A 15995-nucleotide genomic window follows, 5' to 3' on the forward strand; every position below is an offset into this window, starting at 1 on the left:
CGGATCAATTCCATTGTTCTTCGGAATTCTGCTGAAGTTTAAAAATGCTACGGAACTCTTCCATTGTTCTTCGGAATTCTGCTGAAGCTTAAAAATGCTATGGAACTGTTCCATTGTTCTTCGGAATTCTGCTGAAGTTTAAAAATGCTATGGAACTGTTCCATTGTTCTCGGAATTCTGGTGAAGTTTAAAAATGCTACGGAACTCTTCCATTGTTCTCGGAATTCTGGTGAAGTTTAAAAATGCTACGGAACTCATCCATTGTTCTCGGAATTCTGCTGAAGTTTAAAAATGCTACGGAACTCTTCCATTGTTCTTCGGAATTCTGCTGAAGTTTAAAAATAGTATGGAACTTTTCCATTGTTCTTCGGAATTCTGATGAAGTTTAAAAAGGCTACGGAACTCTTCCATTGTTCTTCGGAATTCTGCTGAAGTTTAAAAATGCTACGGAACTCTTCCATTGTTCTTCGGAATTCTGCAGAAGTTTAAAAATGCTACGGAACTCTTCCATTGTTCTTGGTATTCTGGTGAAGTTTAAAAATGCTACGGAACTCTTCCATTGTTCTCAGAATTCTGCTGAAGCTTATAAATTCTACGGTGCTCTTCCATTGTTCTTGGGAATTCTGCTGAAGTTTAAAAATGTTACGGATCAATTCCATTGTTCTTCGGAATTCTGCTTAAGTTTAAAAATGCTACGGAAGTCTTCCATTGTTCTTCGGAATTCTGCTGAAGTTTAAAAATGCTACGAAACTCTTTCATTGTTCTTCGGAATTCTGCTGAAGTTTAAAAATGCTACGGAACTCTTCCATTGTTTTGCGGAATTCTGCTGAAGTTTAAAAATGCTACGGAACTCTTCCATTTTTCTCGGAATTCTTCTGAAGTTTAAAAATGCTACAGAACTCTTCCATTGTTCACCGTATTCTGGTGAAGTTTAAAAATGCTACGGAACTCTTCCATTGTTATTTTTAATTCTACTGAAGTTTAAAAATGCTACGGAACTCTTCCATTGTTCTTTGGAATTCTGCTGAAGTTTAAAAATGCTACAGAACTCTTCCATTGTTCACCGTATTCTGGTGAAGTTTAAAAATGCTACGGAACTCTTCCATTGTTATTTTTAATTCTACTGAAGTTTAAAAATGCTACGGAACTCTTCCATTGTTCTTTGGAATTCTGCTGAAGTTTAAAAATGCTACGGAACACTTCCTTTGTTCTTCGGAATTCTGCTGAAGTTTAAAAATGCTACAGAACTCTTCCATTGTTCACCGTATTCTGGTGAAGTTTAAAAATGCTACGGAACTCTTCCATTGTTATTTTTAATTCTACTGAAGTTTAAAAATGCTACGGAACTCTTCCATTGTTCTTTGGAATTCTGCTGAAGTTTAAAAATGCTATGGGACTCTTCATTGTTCTTCTGAGTTCTGCTGAAGTTTAAAAATGCTACGGAACTCTTCCATTGTTCTTCGGAATTCTGATGAAGTTTAAAACTGCAACGGAACTCTTCCATTGTTCTTCGGAATTCTGCTGAAGTTTAAAAATGCTACGGAACTCTTCCATTGTTCTTCGGAATTCTGCTGAAGTTTAAAAATGCTACAGAACTCTTCCATTGTTCCTCGGAATTCTGGTGAAGTTTAAAAATGCTGCGGAACTCATCCATTGTTCTCGGAATTCTGCTGAAGATTAAAAATGCTACGGAACTCTTCCATTGTTCTTCGGGATTCTGCTGTAATTTAAAAATGCTACGGAACTCTTCCATTGTTCTTCGGAATTCTGATGAAGTTTAAAAAGGCTACGGAACTCTTCCATTGTTCTTCGGAATTCTGCTGAAGTTTAAAAATGCTACGGAACTCTTCCATTGTTCTTCGGAATTCTGCAGAAGTTTAAAAATGCTACGGAACTCTTCCATTGTTCTTGGTATTCTGGTGAAGTTTAAAAATGCTACGGAACTCTTCCATTGTTCTCAGAATTCTGCTGAAGCTTATAAATTCTACGGTGCTCTTCCATTGTTCTTGGGAATTCTGCTGAAGTTTAAAAATGTTACGGATCAATTCCATTGTTCTTCGGAATTCTGCTTAAGTTTAAAAATGCTACGGAAGTCTTCCATTGTTCTTCGGAATTCTGCTGAAGTTTAAAAATGCTACGAAACTCTTTCATTGTTCTTCGGAATTCTGCTGAAGTTTAAAAATGCTACGGAACTCTTCCATTGTTTTGCGGAATTCTGCTGAAGTTTAAAAATGCTACGGAACTCTTCCATTTTTCTCGGAATTCTTCTGAAGTTTAAAAATGCTACAGAATTCTTCTCTTGTTCTTCAGAATTCTGCTGAAGTTTAAAAATGCTACGGAACACTTCCTTTGTTCTTCGGAATTCTGCTGAAGTTTAAAAATGCTACAGAACTCTTCCATTGTTCACCGTATTCTGGTGAAGTTTAAAAATGCTACGGAACTCTTCCATTGTTATTTTTAATTCTACTGAAGTTTAAAAATGCTACGGAACTCTTCCATTGTTCTTTGGAATTCTGCTGAAGTTTAAAAATGCTATGGGACTCTTCATTGTTCTTCTGAGTTCTGCTGAAGTTTAAAAATGCTACGGAACTCTTCCATTGTTCTTCGGAATTCTGATGAAGTTTAAAACTGCAACGGAACTCTTCCATTGTTCTTCGGAATTCTGCTGAAGTTTAAAAATGCTACGGAACTCTTCCATTGTTCTTCGGAATTCTGCTGAAGTTTAAAAATGCTACAGAACTCTTCCATTGTTCCTCGGAATTCTGGTGAAGTTTAAAAATGCTGCGGAACTCATCCATTGTTCTCGGAATTCTGCTGAAGATTAAAAATGCTACGGAACTCTTCCATTGTTCTTCGGGATTCTGCTGTAATTTAAAAATGCTACGGAACTCTTCCATTGTTCTTCGGAATTCTGCTGAAGTTTAAAAATGCTACGGAACTCTTCCATTGTTTTTCGGAATTCTGCTGAAGTTTAAAAATGCTGTGGAACTCTTCCATTGTTCTCGGAATTCTTCTGAAGTTTGAAAATGCTACGGAACTCTTCCATTGTTCTTCAGAATACTGCTGAAGTTTAAAAATGCTACGGAACACTTCCTTTGTTCTTCGGAATTCTGCTGAAGTTTAAAAATGCTACGGAACTCTTCCATTGTTCACGGAATTCTGGTGAAGTTTAAAAATGCTACGGAACTGTTCCATTGTTATTCTTAATTCTGCTGAAGTTTAAAAATGCTACGGAAGTCTTCCATTGTTCTTCGGAATTCTGCTGAAGTTTAAAAATGCTACGGAACTTTTACATTGTTCTTCGGAATTCTGATGAAGTTTAAAAATGCTACGGAACTCTTCCATTGTTCTTCGGAATTCTGCTGAAGTTTAAAAATGCTACGGAACTCTTCCATTGTTCTCAGAATTCTGTTGAAGTTTAAAAATGCTACGGAACTCTTCCATTGTTCTCGGAATTCTGTTGAAGTTTAAAAATGCTGCGGAACTCTTCCATTGTTCTCGGAATTCTGCTGAAGTTTAAAAATGCTACGGAACTCTTCCATTGTTCTTCGGAATTCTGCTGAAGTTTAAAAATGCTACAGAATTTTTCCATTGTTCTTCGGAATTCTGATGAAGTTTAAAAATGCTACGGAACTCTTCCATTGTTCTTCAGAATTCTGCTGAAGTTTAAAAATGCTACGGAACTCTTCCATTGTTCTTCGGAATTCTGCAGAAGTTTAAAAATGCTACGGAACTCTTCCATTGTTCTTGGAATTCTGGTGAAGTTTAAAAATGCTACGGAACTCTTCCATTGTTCTCAGAATTCTGCTGAAGTTTATAAATTCTACGGTACTCTTCCATTGTTCTTGGGAATTCTGCTGAAGTTTAAAAATATTACGGATAATTTCCATTGTTCTTCGGAATTCTGCTGAAGTTTAAATATGCTACGGAACTCTTCCCTTGTTCTTCTGAGTTCTACTGAAGTTTAAAAATGCTGCGGAACACTTCCCTTGTTCTTCGGAATTCTCATGAAGTTAAAAACTGCAACGGAACTCTTCCATTGTTCTTTGGAATTCTGCTGAAGTTTAAAAATGCTACGGAACTCTTCCATTGTTCTTCGGAATTCTGCTGAAGTTTAAAAATGCTACGGAACTCTTACATTGTTCTTCTGAATTCTGCTGAAGTTTAAAAATGCTACGGAACTCTTCCATTGTTCTTCGGAATTCTGATGAAGCTTAAAACTGCAACGGAACTCTTCCATTGTTCTTCGGAATTCTGCTGAAGTTTAAAAATGCTACGGAACTCTTCCATTGTTCTTCGGAATTCTGCTGAAGTTTAAAAATGCTACGGAACTCTTCCATTGTTTTCGGAATTCTGCTGAAGTTTAAAAATGCTACGGAACTCTTCCATTGTTCTCGGAATTCTGGTGAAGTTTAAAAATGCTACGGAACTCTTCCATTGTTCTCGGAATTCTGCTGAAGTTTAAAAATGCTATGGAACTATTCCATTGTTCTTCGGAATTCTGCCGAAGTTTAAAAATGCTACGGAACTCTTCCATTGTTCTTGGAAGTCCTGTGAAGTTTAAAAATGCTACGGAACTCTTCCATTGTTCGGAGAATTCTGCTGAAGCTTATAAATTCTACGGTGCTCTTCCATTGTTCTTGGGAATTCTGCTGAAGTTTAAAAATGTTACGGATCAATTCCATTGTTCTTCGGAATTCTGCTGAAGTTTAAAAATGCTACGGAACTCTTCCATTGTTCTTTGGAATTCTGCTGAAGTTTAAAAATGCTACGGAACTCTTCCATTGTTTTTCGGAATTCTGCTGAAGTTTAAAAATGCTGTGGAACTCTTCCATTGTTCTCGGAATTCTTCTGAAGTTTGAAAATGCTACAGAACTCTTCCATTGTTCTTCAGAATACTGCTGAAGTTTAAAAATGCTACGGAACACTTCCTTTGTTCTTCGGAATTCTGCTGAAGTTTAAAAATGCTACGGAACTCTTCCATTGTTCACGGAATTCTGGTGAAGTTTAAAAATGCTACGGAACTGTTCCATTGTTATTCTTAATTCTGCTGAAGTTTAAAAATGCTACGGAACTCTTCCATTGTTCTTCGGAATTCTGCTGAAGTTTAAAAATGCTACGGAACTTTTCCATTGTTCTTCGGAATTCTGATGAAGTTTAAAAATGCTACGGAACTCTTCCATTGTTCTTCGGAATTCTGCTGAAGTTTAAAAATGCTACGGAACTCTTCCATTGTTCTCAGAATTCTGTTGAAGTTTAAAAATGCTACGGAACTCTTCCATTGTTCTCGGAATTCTGTTGAAGTTTAAAAATGCTGCGGAACTCTTCCATTGTTCTCGGAATTCTGCTGAAGTTTAAAAATGCTACGGAACTCTTCCATTGTTCTTCGGAATTCTGCTGAAGTTTAAAAATGCTACAGAATTTTTCCATTGTTCTTCGGAATTCTGATGAAGTTTAAAAATGCTACGGAACTCTTCCATTGTTCTTCAGAATTCTGCTGAAGTTTAAAAATGCTACGGAACTCTTCCATTGTTCTTCGGAATTCTGCAGAAGTTTAAAAATGCTACGTAACTCTTCCATTGTTCTTGGAATTCTGGTGAAGTTTAAAAATGCTACGGAACTCTTCCATTGTTCTCAGAATTCTGCTGAAGTTTATAAATTCTACGGTACTCTTCCATTGTTCTTGGGAATTCTGCTGAAGCTTAAAAATGCTACGGAACTCTTCCATTGTTCTTCGGAATTCTGCTGAAGTTTAAAAATGCTACGGAACTCTTCCATTGTTCTTCGGAATTCTGCTGAAGTTTAAAAATGCTACGGAACTCTTACATTGTTCTTCTGAATTCTGCTGAAGTTTAAAAATGCTACGGAACTCTTCCATTGTTCTTCGGAATTCTGATGAAGCTTAAAACTGCAACGGAACTCTTCCATTGTTCTTCGGAATTCTGCTGAAGTTTAAAAACGCTACGGAACTCTTCCATTGTTCTTCGGAATTCTGCTGAAGTTTAAAAATGCTACGGAACTCTTCCATTGTTTTCGGAATTCTGCTGAAGTTTAAAAATGCTACGGAACTCTTCCATTGTTCTCGGAATTCTGGTGAAGTTTAAAAATGCTACGGAACTCTTCCATTGTTCTCGGAATTCTGCTGAAGTTTAAAAATGCTACGGAACTATTCCATTGTTCTTCGGAATTCTGCCGAAGTTTAAAAATGCTACGGAACTCTTCCATTGTTCTTGGAATTCCTGTGAAGTTTAAAAATGCTACGGAACTCTTCCATTGTTCTCAGAATTCTGCTGAAGCTTATAAATTCTACGGTGCTCTTCCATTGTTCTTGGGAATTCTGCTGAAGTTTAAAAATGTTACGGATCAATTCCATTGTTCTTCGGAATTCTGCTTAAGTTTAAAAATGCTACGGAACTCGTCCATTGTTCTTCGGAATTCTGCTGAAGTTTAAAAATGCTGCGGAACTCTTCCATTGTTCTTCGGAATTCTGCTGAAGTTTAAAAATGCTACGGAACTCTTCCATTGTTTTGCGGAATTCTGCTGAAGTTTAAAAATGCTACGGAACTCTTCCATTTTTCTCGGAATTCTTCCGAAGTTTAAAAATACTACAGAACTCTTCTCTTGTTCTTCAGAATTCTGCTGAAGTTTAAAAATGCTACGGAACAATTCCTTTGTTCTTCGGAATTCTGCTGAAGTTTAAAAATGTTACGGATCATTTCCATTGTTCTTCGGAATTCTGCTGAAGTTTAAAAATGCTACGGAACTCTTCCATTGTTCTTCGGAATTCTGCTGAAGTTTAAAAATGCTATGGAACTCTTCGATTGTTCTTCGGAATTCTGCTGAAGTTTAAAAATTCTACGGAACTCTTCCATTGTTCTTCTGAGTTCTGCTGAAGTTTAAAAATGCTGCGGAACTCTTCCATTGTTCTTCGGAATTCTGATGAAGTTTAAAACTGCAACGGAACTCTTCCATTGTTCTTCAGAATTCTGCTGAAGTTTAAAAATGCTACAGAACTCTTCCATTGTTCTTCGGAATTCTGCTGAAGTTTAAAAATGCTATGGAACTCTTATATTGTTCTTCTGAATTCTGCTGAAGTTTAAAAATGCTACGGAACTCTTCCATTGTTCTTCGGAACTCTGATGAAGCTTAAAACTGCAACGGAACTCTTCCGTTGTTGTTCGGAATTCTGCTGAAGTTTAAAAATGCTACGGAACTCTTCCATTGTTCTTCGGAATTCTGCTGAAGTTTAAAAATGCTACGGAACTCTTCCATTGTTCTCGGAATTCTGCTGAAGTTTAAAAATGCTACGGAACTCTTCCATTGTTCTCGGAATTCTGGTGAAGTTTAAAAATGCTACAGAACTCTTCCATTGTTCTCGGAATTCTGCTGAAGTTTAAAAATGCTACGGAACTCTTCCATTGTTCTTCAGAATTCTGCTGAAGCTTAAAAATGCTATGGAACTGTTCCATTGTTCTTCGGAATTCTGCTGTAGTTTAAAAATGCTATGGAACTCTTCCATTGTTCTCGGAATTCTGGTGAAGTTTAAAAATGCTACGGAACTCTTCCATTGTTCTCGGAATTCTGGTGACGTTTAAAAATGCTACGGAACTCATCCATTGTTCTCGGAATTCTGCTGAAGTTTAAAAATGCTACGGAACTCTTCCATTGTTCTTCGGAATTCTGCTGAAGTTTAAAAATGGTACGGAACCTTTCCATTGTTCTTCGGAATTCTGATGAAGTTTAAAAAGGCTACGGAACTCTTCCATTGTTCTTCGGAATTCTGCTGAAGTTTAAAAATGCTACGGAACTCTTCCATTGTTCTTCGGAATTCTGCAGAAGTTTAAAAATGCTATGGAACTCTTCCATTATTCTTGGAATTCTGGTGAAGTTTAAAAATGCTACGGAACTCTTCCATTGTTCTCAGAATTCTGCTGAAGCTTATAAATTCTACGGTGCTCTTCCATTGTTCTTGGGAATTCTGCTGAAGTTTAAAAATGTTACGGATCAATTCCATTGTTCTTAGGAATTCTGCTGAAGTTTAAAACTGCAACGGAACTCTTCCATTGTTCTTCGGAATTCTGCTGAAGTTTAAAAATGCTACGGAACTCTTCCATTGTTCTTCGGAATTCTGCTGAAGTTTAAAAATGCTACGGAACTCTTCCATTGTTCTTCGGAATTCTGCTGAAGTTTAAAAATGCTACGGAACTCTTCCATTGTTTTCGGAATTCTGCTGAAGTTTAAAAATGCTACGGAACTCTTCCATTGTTCTCGGAATTCTGGTGAAGTTTAAAAATGCTACGGAACTCTTCCATTGTTCTCGGAATTCTGCTGAAGTTTAAAAATGCTATGGAACTATTCCATTGTTCTTCGGAATTCTGCCGAAGTTTAAAAATGCTACGGAACTCTTCCATTGTTCTTGGAAGTCCTGTGAAGTTTAAAAATGCTACGGAACTCTTCCATTGTTCGGAGAATTCTGCTGAAGCTTATAAATTCTACGGTGCTCTTCCATTGTTCTTGGGAATTCTGCTGAAGTTTAAAAATGTTACGGATCAATTCCATTGTTCTTCGGAATTCTGCTGAAGTTTAAAAATGCTACGGAACTCTTCCATTGTTCTTTGGAATTCTGCTGAAGTTTAAAAATGCTACGGAACTCTTCCATTGTTTTTCGGAATTCTGCTGAAGTTTAAAAATGCTGTGGAACTCTTCCATTGTTCTCGGAATTCTTCTGAAGTTTGAAAATGCTACAGAACTCTTCCATTGTTCTTCAGAATACTGCTGAAGTTTAAAAATGCTACGGAACACTTCCTTTGTTCTTCGGAATTCTGCTGAAGTTTAAAAATGCTACGGAACTCTTCCATTGTTCACGGAATTCTGGTGAAGTTTAAAAATGCTACGGAACTGTTCCATTGTTATTCTTAATTCTGCTGAAGTTTAAAAATGCTACGGAACTCTTCCATTGTTCTTCAGAATTCTGCTGAAGTTTAAAAATGCTACGGAACTTTTCCATTGTTCTTCGGAATTCTGATGAAGTTTAAAAATGCTACGGAACTCTTCCATTGTTCTTCGGAATTCTGCTGAAGTTTAAAAATGCTACGGAACTCTTCCATTGTTCTCAGAATTCTGTTGAAGTTTAAAAATGCTACGGAACTCTTCCATTGTTCTCGGAATTCTGTTGAAGTTTAAAAATGCTGCGGAACTCTTCCATTGTTCTCGGAATTCTGCTGAAGTTTAAAAATGCTACGGAACTCTTCCATTGTTCTTCGGAATTCTGCTGAAGTTTAAAAATGCTACAGAATTTTTCCATTGTTCTTCGGAATTCTGATGAAGTTTAAAAATGCTACGGAACTCTTCCATTGTTCTTCAGAATTCTGCTGAAGTTTAAAAATGCTACGGAACTCTTCCATTGTTCTTCGGAATTCTGCAGAAGTTTAAAAATGCTACGTAACTCTTCCATTGTTCTTGGAATTCTGGTGAAGTTTAAAAATGCTACGGAACTCTTCCATTGTTCTCAGAATTCTGCTGAAGGTTATAAATTCTACGGTACTCTTCCATTGTTCTTGGGAATTCTGCTGAAGCTTAAAAATGCTACGGAACTCTTCCATTGTTCTTCGGAATTCTGCTGAAGTTTAAAAATGCTACGGAACTCTTCCATTGTTCTTCGGAATTCTGCTGAAGTTTAAAAATGCTACGGAACTCTTACATTGTTCTTCTGAATTCTGCTGAAGTTTAAAAATGCTACGGAACTCTTCCATTGTTCTTCGGAATTCTGATGAAGCTTAAAACTGCAACGGAACTCTTCCATTGTTCTTCGGAATTCTGCTGAAGTTTAAAAACGCTACGGAACTCTTCCATTGTTCTTCGGAATTCTGCTGAAGTTTAAAAATGCTACGGAACTCTTCCATTGTTTTCGGAATTCTGCTGAAGTTTAAAAATGCTACGGAACTCTTCCATTGTTCCCGGAATTCTGGTGAAGTTTAAAAATGCTACGGAACTCTTCCATTGTTCTCGGAATTCTGCTGAAGTTTAAAAATGCTACGGAACTATTCCATTGTTCTTCGGAATTCTGCCGAAGTTTAAAAATGCTACGGAACTCTTCCATTGTTCTTGGAATTCCTGTGAAGTTTAAAAATGCTACGGAACTCTTCCATTGTTCTCAGAATTCTGCTGAAGCTTATAAATTCTACGGTGCTCTTCCATTGTTCTTGGGAATTCTGCTGAAGTTTAAAAATGTTACGGATCAATTCCATTGTTCTTCGGAATTCTGCTTAAGTTTAAAAATGCTACGGAACTCGTCCATTGTTCTTCGGAATTCTGCTGAAGTTTAAAAATGCTGCGGAACTCTTCCATTGTTCTTCGGAATTCTGCTGAAGTTTAAAAATGCTACGGAACTCTTCCATTGTTTTGCGGAATTCTGCTGAAGTTTAAAAATGCTACGGAACTCTTCCATTTTTCTCGGAATTCTTCCGAAGTTTAAAAATACTACAGAACTCTTCTCTTGTTCTTCAGAATTCTGCTGAAGTTTAAAAATGCTACGGAACAATTCCTTTGTTCTTCGGAATTCTGCTGAAGTTTAAAAATGTTACGGATCATTTCCATTGTTCTTCGGAATTCTGCTGAAGTTTAAAAATGCTACGGAACTCTTCCATTGTACTTCGGAATTCTGCTGAAGTTTAAAAATGCTATGGAACTCTTCGATTGTTCTTCGGAATTCTGCTGAAGTTTAAAAATTCTACGGAACTCTTCCATTGTTCTTCTGAGTTCTGCTGAAGTTTAAAAATGCTGCGGAACTCTTCCATTGTTCTTCGGAATTCTGATGAAGTTTAAAACTGCAACGGAACTCTTCCATTGTTCTTCAGAATTCTGCTGAAGTTTAAAAATGCTACGGAACTCTTCCATTGTTCTTCGGAATTCTGCTGAAGTTTAAAAATGCTATGGAACTCTTATATTGTTCTTCTGAATTCTGCTGAAGTTTAAAAATGCTACGGAACTCTTCCATTGTTCTTCGGAACTCTGATGAAGCTTAAAACTGCAACGGAACTCTTCCGTTGTTGTTCGGAATTCTGCTGAAGTTTAAAAATGCTACGGAACTCTTCCATTGTTCTTCGGAATTCTGCTGAAGTTTAAAAATGCTACGGAACTCTTCCATTGTTCTCGGAATTCTGCTGAAGTTTAAAAATGCTACGGAACTCTTCCATTGTTCTCGGAATTCTGGTGAAGTTTAAAAATGCTACAGAACTCTTCCATTGTTCTCGGAATTCTGCTGAAGTTTAAAAATGCTACGGAACTCTTCCATTGTTCTTCAGAATTCTGCTGAAGCTTAAAAATGCTATGGAACTGTTCCATTGTTCTTCGGAATTCTGCTGAAGTTTAAAAATGCTATGGAACTCTTCCATTGTTCTCGGAATTCTGGTGAAGTTTAAAAATGCTACGGAACTCTTCCATTGTTCTCGGAATTCTGGTGACGTTTAAAAATGCTACGGAACTCATCCATTGTTCTCGGAATTCTGCTGAAGTTTAAAAATGCTACGGAACTCTTCCATTGTTCTTCGGAATTCTGCTGAAGTTTAAAAATGGTACGGAACTTTTCCATTGTTCTTCGGAATTCTGATGAAGTTTAAAAAGGCTACGGAACTCTTCCATTGTTCTTCGGAATTCTGCTGAAGTTTAAAAATGCTACGGAACTCTTCCATTGTTCTTCGGAATTCTGCAGAAGTTTAAAAATGCTACGGAACTCTTCCATTATTCTTGGAATTCTGGTGAAGTTTAAAAATGCTACGGAACTCTTCCATTGTTCTCAGAATTCTGCTGAAGCTTATAAATTCTACGGTGCTCTTCCATTGTTCTTGGGAATTCTGCTGAAGTTTAAAAATGTTACGGATCAATTCCATTGTTCTTCGGAATTCTGCTGAAGTTTAAAACTGCAACGGAACTCTTCCATTGTTCTTCGGAATTCTGCTGAAGTTTAAAAATGCTACGGAACACTTCCATTGTTCTTCGGAATTCTGCTGAAGTTTAAAACTGCAACGGAACTCTTCCATTGTTCTTCGGAATTCTGCTGAAGTTTAAAAATGCTACGGAACACTTCCATTGTTCTTCGGAATTCTGCTGAAGTTTAAAAATGCTACAGAACTCTTCCATTGTTCCTCGGAATTCTGGTGAAGTTTAAAAATGCTGCGGAACTCATCCATTGTTCTCGGAATTCTGCTGAAGTTTAAAAATGCTACGGAACTCTTCCATTGTTCTTCGGAATTCTGCTGTAATTTAAAAATGCTACGGAACTCTTCCATTGTTCTTCGGAATTCTGCTGAAGTTTAAAAATGCTACGGAACTCTTCCATTGTTCTTCGGAATTCTGATGAAGTTTAAAACTGCAACGGAACTCTTCCATTGTTCTTCGGAATTCTGCTGAAGTTTAAAAATGCTACGGAACTCTTCCATTGTTCTTCGGAATTCTGCTGAAGTTTAAAAATGCTACAGAACTCTTCCATTGTTCCTCGGAATTCTGGTGAAGTTTAAAAATGCTGCGGAACTCTTCCATTGTTCTCGGAATTCTGCTGAAGTTTAAAAATGCTACGGAACTCTTCCATTGTTCTTCGGAATTCTGCTGAAGCTTAAAAATGCTATGGAACTGTTCCATTGTTCTTCGGAATTCTGCTGAAGTTTAAAAATGCTATGGAACTCTTCCATTGTTCTCGGAATTCTGGTGAAGTTTAAAAATGCTACGGAACTCATCCATTGTTCTCGGAATTCTGCTGAAGTTTAAAAATGCTACGGAACTCTTCCATTGTTCTTCGGAATTCTGCTGAAGTTTAAAAATAGTATGGAACTTTTCCATTGTTCTTCGGAATTCTGATGAAGTTTAAAAAGGCTACGGAACTCTTCCATTGTTCTTCGGAATTCTGCTGAAGTTTAAAAATGCTACGGAACTCTTCCATTGTTCTTCGGAATTCTGATGAAGTTTAAAAATGCTACGGAACTCTTCCATTGTTCTTGGAATTCTGGTGAAGTTTAAAAATGCTACGGAACTCTTCCATTGTTCTCAGAATTCTGCTGAAGCTTATAAATTCTACTGTGCTCTTCCATTGTTCTTGGGAATTCTGCTGAAGTTTAAAAATGTTACGGATCAATTCCATTGTTCTTCGGAATTCTGCTTAAGTTTAAAAATGCTACGGAACTCTTCCATTGTTCTTAGGAATTCTGCTGAAGTTTAAAAATGCTGCGGAACTCTTCCATTGTTCTTCGGAATTCTGCTGAAGTTTAAAAATGCTACGGAACTCTTCCATTGTTTTGCGGAATTCTGCTGAAGTTTAAAAATGCTACGGAACTCTTCCATTTTTCTCGGAATTCTTCTGAAGTTTAAAAATACTACAGAACTCTTCTCTTGTTCTTCAGAATTCTGCTGAAGTTTAAAAATGCTACGGAACAATTCCTTTGTTCTTCGGAATTCTGCTGAAGTTTAAAAATGTTACGGATCATTTCCATTGTTCTTCGGAATTCTGCTGAAGTTTAAAAATGCTACGGAACTCTTCCATTGTTCTTCGGAATTCTGCTGAAGTTTACAAATGCTATGGAACTCTTCGATTGTTCTTCGGAATTCTGCTGAAGTTTAAAAATGCTACGGAACTCTTCCATTGTTCTTCTGAGTTCTGCTGAAGTTTAAAAATGCTGCGGAACTCTTCCATTGTTCTTCGGAATTCTGATGAAGTTTAAAACTGCAACGGAACTCTTCCATTGTTCTTCAGAATTCTGCTGAAGTTTAAAAATGCTACGGAACTCTTCCATTGTTCTTCGGAATTCTGCTGAAGTTTAAAAATGCTATGGAACTCTTACATTGTTCTTCTGAATTCTGCTGAAGTTTAAAAATGCTACGGAACTCTTCCATTGTTCTTCGGAACTCTGATGAAGCTTAAAACTGCAACGGAACTCTTCCATTGTTGTTTGGAATTCTGCTGAAGTTTAAAAATGCTACGGAACTCTTCCATTGTTCTTCGGAATTCTGCTGAAGTTTAAAAATGCTACGGAACTCTTCCATTGTTCTCGGAATTCTGGTGAAGTTTAAAAATGCTACGGAACTCTTCCATTGTTCTCGGAATTCTGGTGACGTTTAAAAATGCTACGGAACTCATCCATTGTTCTCGGAATTCTGCTGAAGTTTAAAAATGCTACGGAACTCTTCCATTGTTCTTCGGAATTCTGCTGAAGTTTAAAAATGCTACAGAACTCTTCCATTGTTCCTCGGAATTCTGGTGAAGTTTAAAAATGCTACGGAACTCTTCCATTGTTCTTCGGAATTCTGCTGAAGTTTAAAAATGCTACAGAACTCTTCCATTGTTCCTCGGAATTCTGGTGAAGTTTAAAAATGCTGCGGAACTCTTCCATTGTTCTCGGAATTCTGCTGAAGTTTAAAAATGCTACGGAACTCTTCCATTGTTCTTCGGAATTCTGCTGAAGCTTAAAAATGCTATGGAACTGTTCCATTGTTCTTCGGAATTCTGCTGAAGTTTAAAAATGCTATGGAACTCTTCCATTGTTCTCGGAATTCTGGTGAAGTTTAAAAATGCTACGGAACTCATCCATTGTTCTCGGAATTCTGCTGAAGTTTAAAAATGCTACGGAACTCTTCCATTGTTCTTCGGAATTCTGCTGAAGTTTAAAAATAGTATGGAACTTTTCCATTGTTCTTCGGAATTCTGATGAAGTTTAAAAAGGCTACGGAACTCTTCCATTGTTCTTCGGAATTCTGCTGAAGTTTAAAAATGCTACGGAACTCTTCCATTGTTCTTCGGAATTCTGATGAAGTTTAAAAATGCTACGGAACTCTTCCATTGTTCTTGGAATTCTGGTGAAGTTTAAAAATGCTACGGAACTCTTCCATTGTTCTCAGAATTCTGCTGAAGCTTATAAATTCTACTGTGCTCTTCCATTGTTCTTGGGAATTCTGCTGAAGTTTAAAAATGTTACGGATCAATTCCATTGTTCTTCGGAATTCTGCTTAAGTTTAAAAATGCTACGGAACTCTTCCATTGTTCTTAGGAATTCTGCTGAAGTTTAAAAATGCTGCGGAACTCTTCCATTGTTCTTCGGAATTCTGCTGAAGTTTAAAAATGCTACGGAACTCTTCCATTGTTTTGCGGAATTCTGCTGAAGTTTAAAAATGCTACGGAACTCTTCCATTTTTCTCGGAATTCTTCTGAAGTTTAAAAATACTACAGAACTCTTCTCTTGTTCTTCAGAATTCTGCTGAAGTTTAAAAATGCTACGGAACAATTCCTTTGTTCTTCGGAATTCTGCTGAAGTTTAAAAATGTTACGGATCATTTCCATTGTTCTTCGGAATTCTGCTGAAGTTTAAAAATGCTACGGAACTCTTCCATTGTTCTTCGGAATTCTGCTGAAGTTTACAAATGCTATGGAACTCTTCGATTGTTCTTCGGAATTCTGCTGAAGTTTAAAAATGCTACGGAACTCTTCCATTGTTCTTCTGAGTTCTGCTGAAGTTTAAAAATGCTGCGGAACTCTTCCATTGTTCTTCGGAATTCTGATGAAGTTTAAAACTGCAACGGAACTCTTCCATTGTTCTTCAGAATTCTGCTGAAGTTTAAAAATGCTACGGAACTCTTCCATTGTTCTTCGGAATTCTGCTGAAGTTTAAAAATGCTATGGAACTCTTACATTGTTCTTCTGAATTCTGCTGAAGTTTAAAAATGCTACGGAACTCTTCCATTGTTCTTCGGAACTCTGATGAAGCTTAAAACTGCAACGGAACTCTTCCATTGTTGTTTGGAATTCTGCTGAAGTTTAAAAATGCTACGGAACTCTTCCATTGTTCTTCGGAATTCTGCTGAAGTTTAAAAATGCTACGGAACTCTTCCATTGTTCTCGGAATTCTGGTGAAGTTTAAAAATGCTACGGAACTCTTCCATTGTTCTCGGAATTCTGGTGACGTTTAAAAATGCTACGGAACTCATCCATTGTTCTCGGAATTCTGCTGAAGTTT

Source organism: Phyllobates terribilis, unplaced genomic scaffold (genome assembly GCF_046119375.1).
Source record: "Phyllobates terribilis strain yellow unplaced genomic scaffold, ASM4611937v1 Scaffold_442__1_contigs__length_1511491, whole genome shotgun sequence".
NCBI classification, from domain to species: domain Eukaryota; kingdom Metazoa; phylum Chordata; class Amphibia; order Anura; family Dendrobatidae; genus Phyllobates; species Phyllobates terribilis.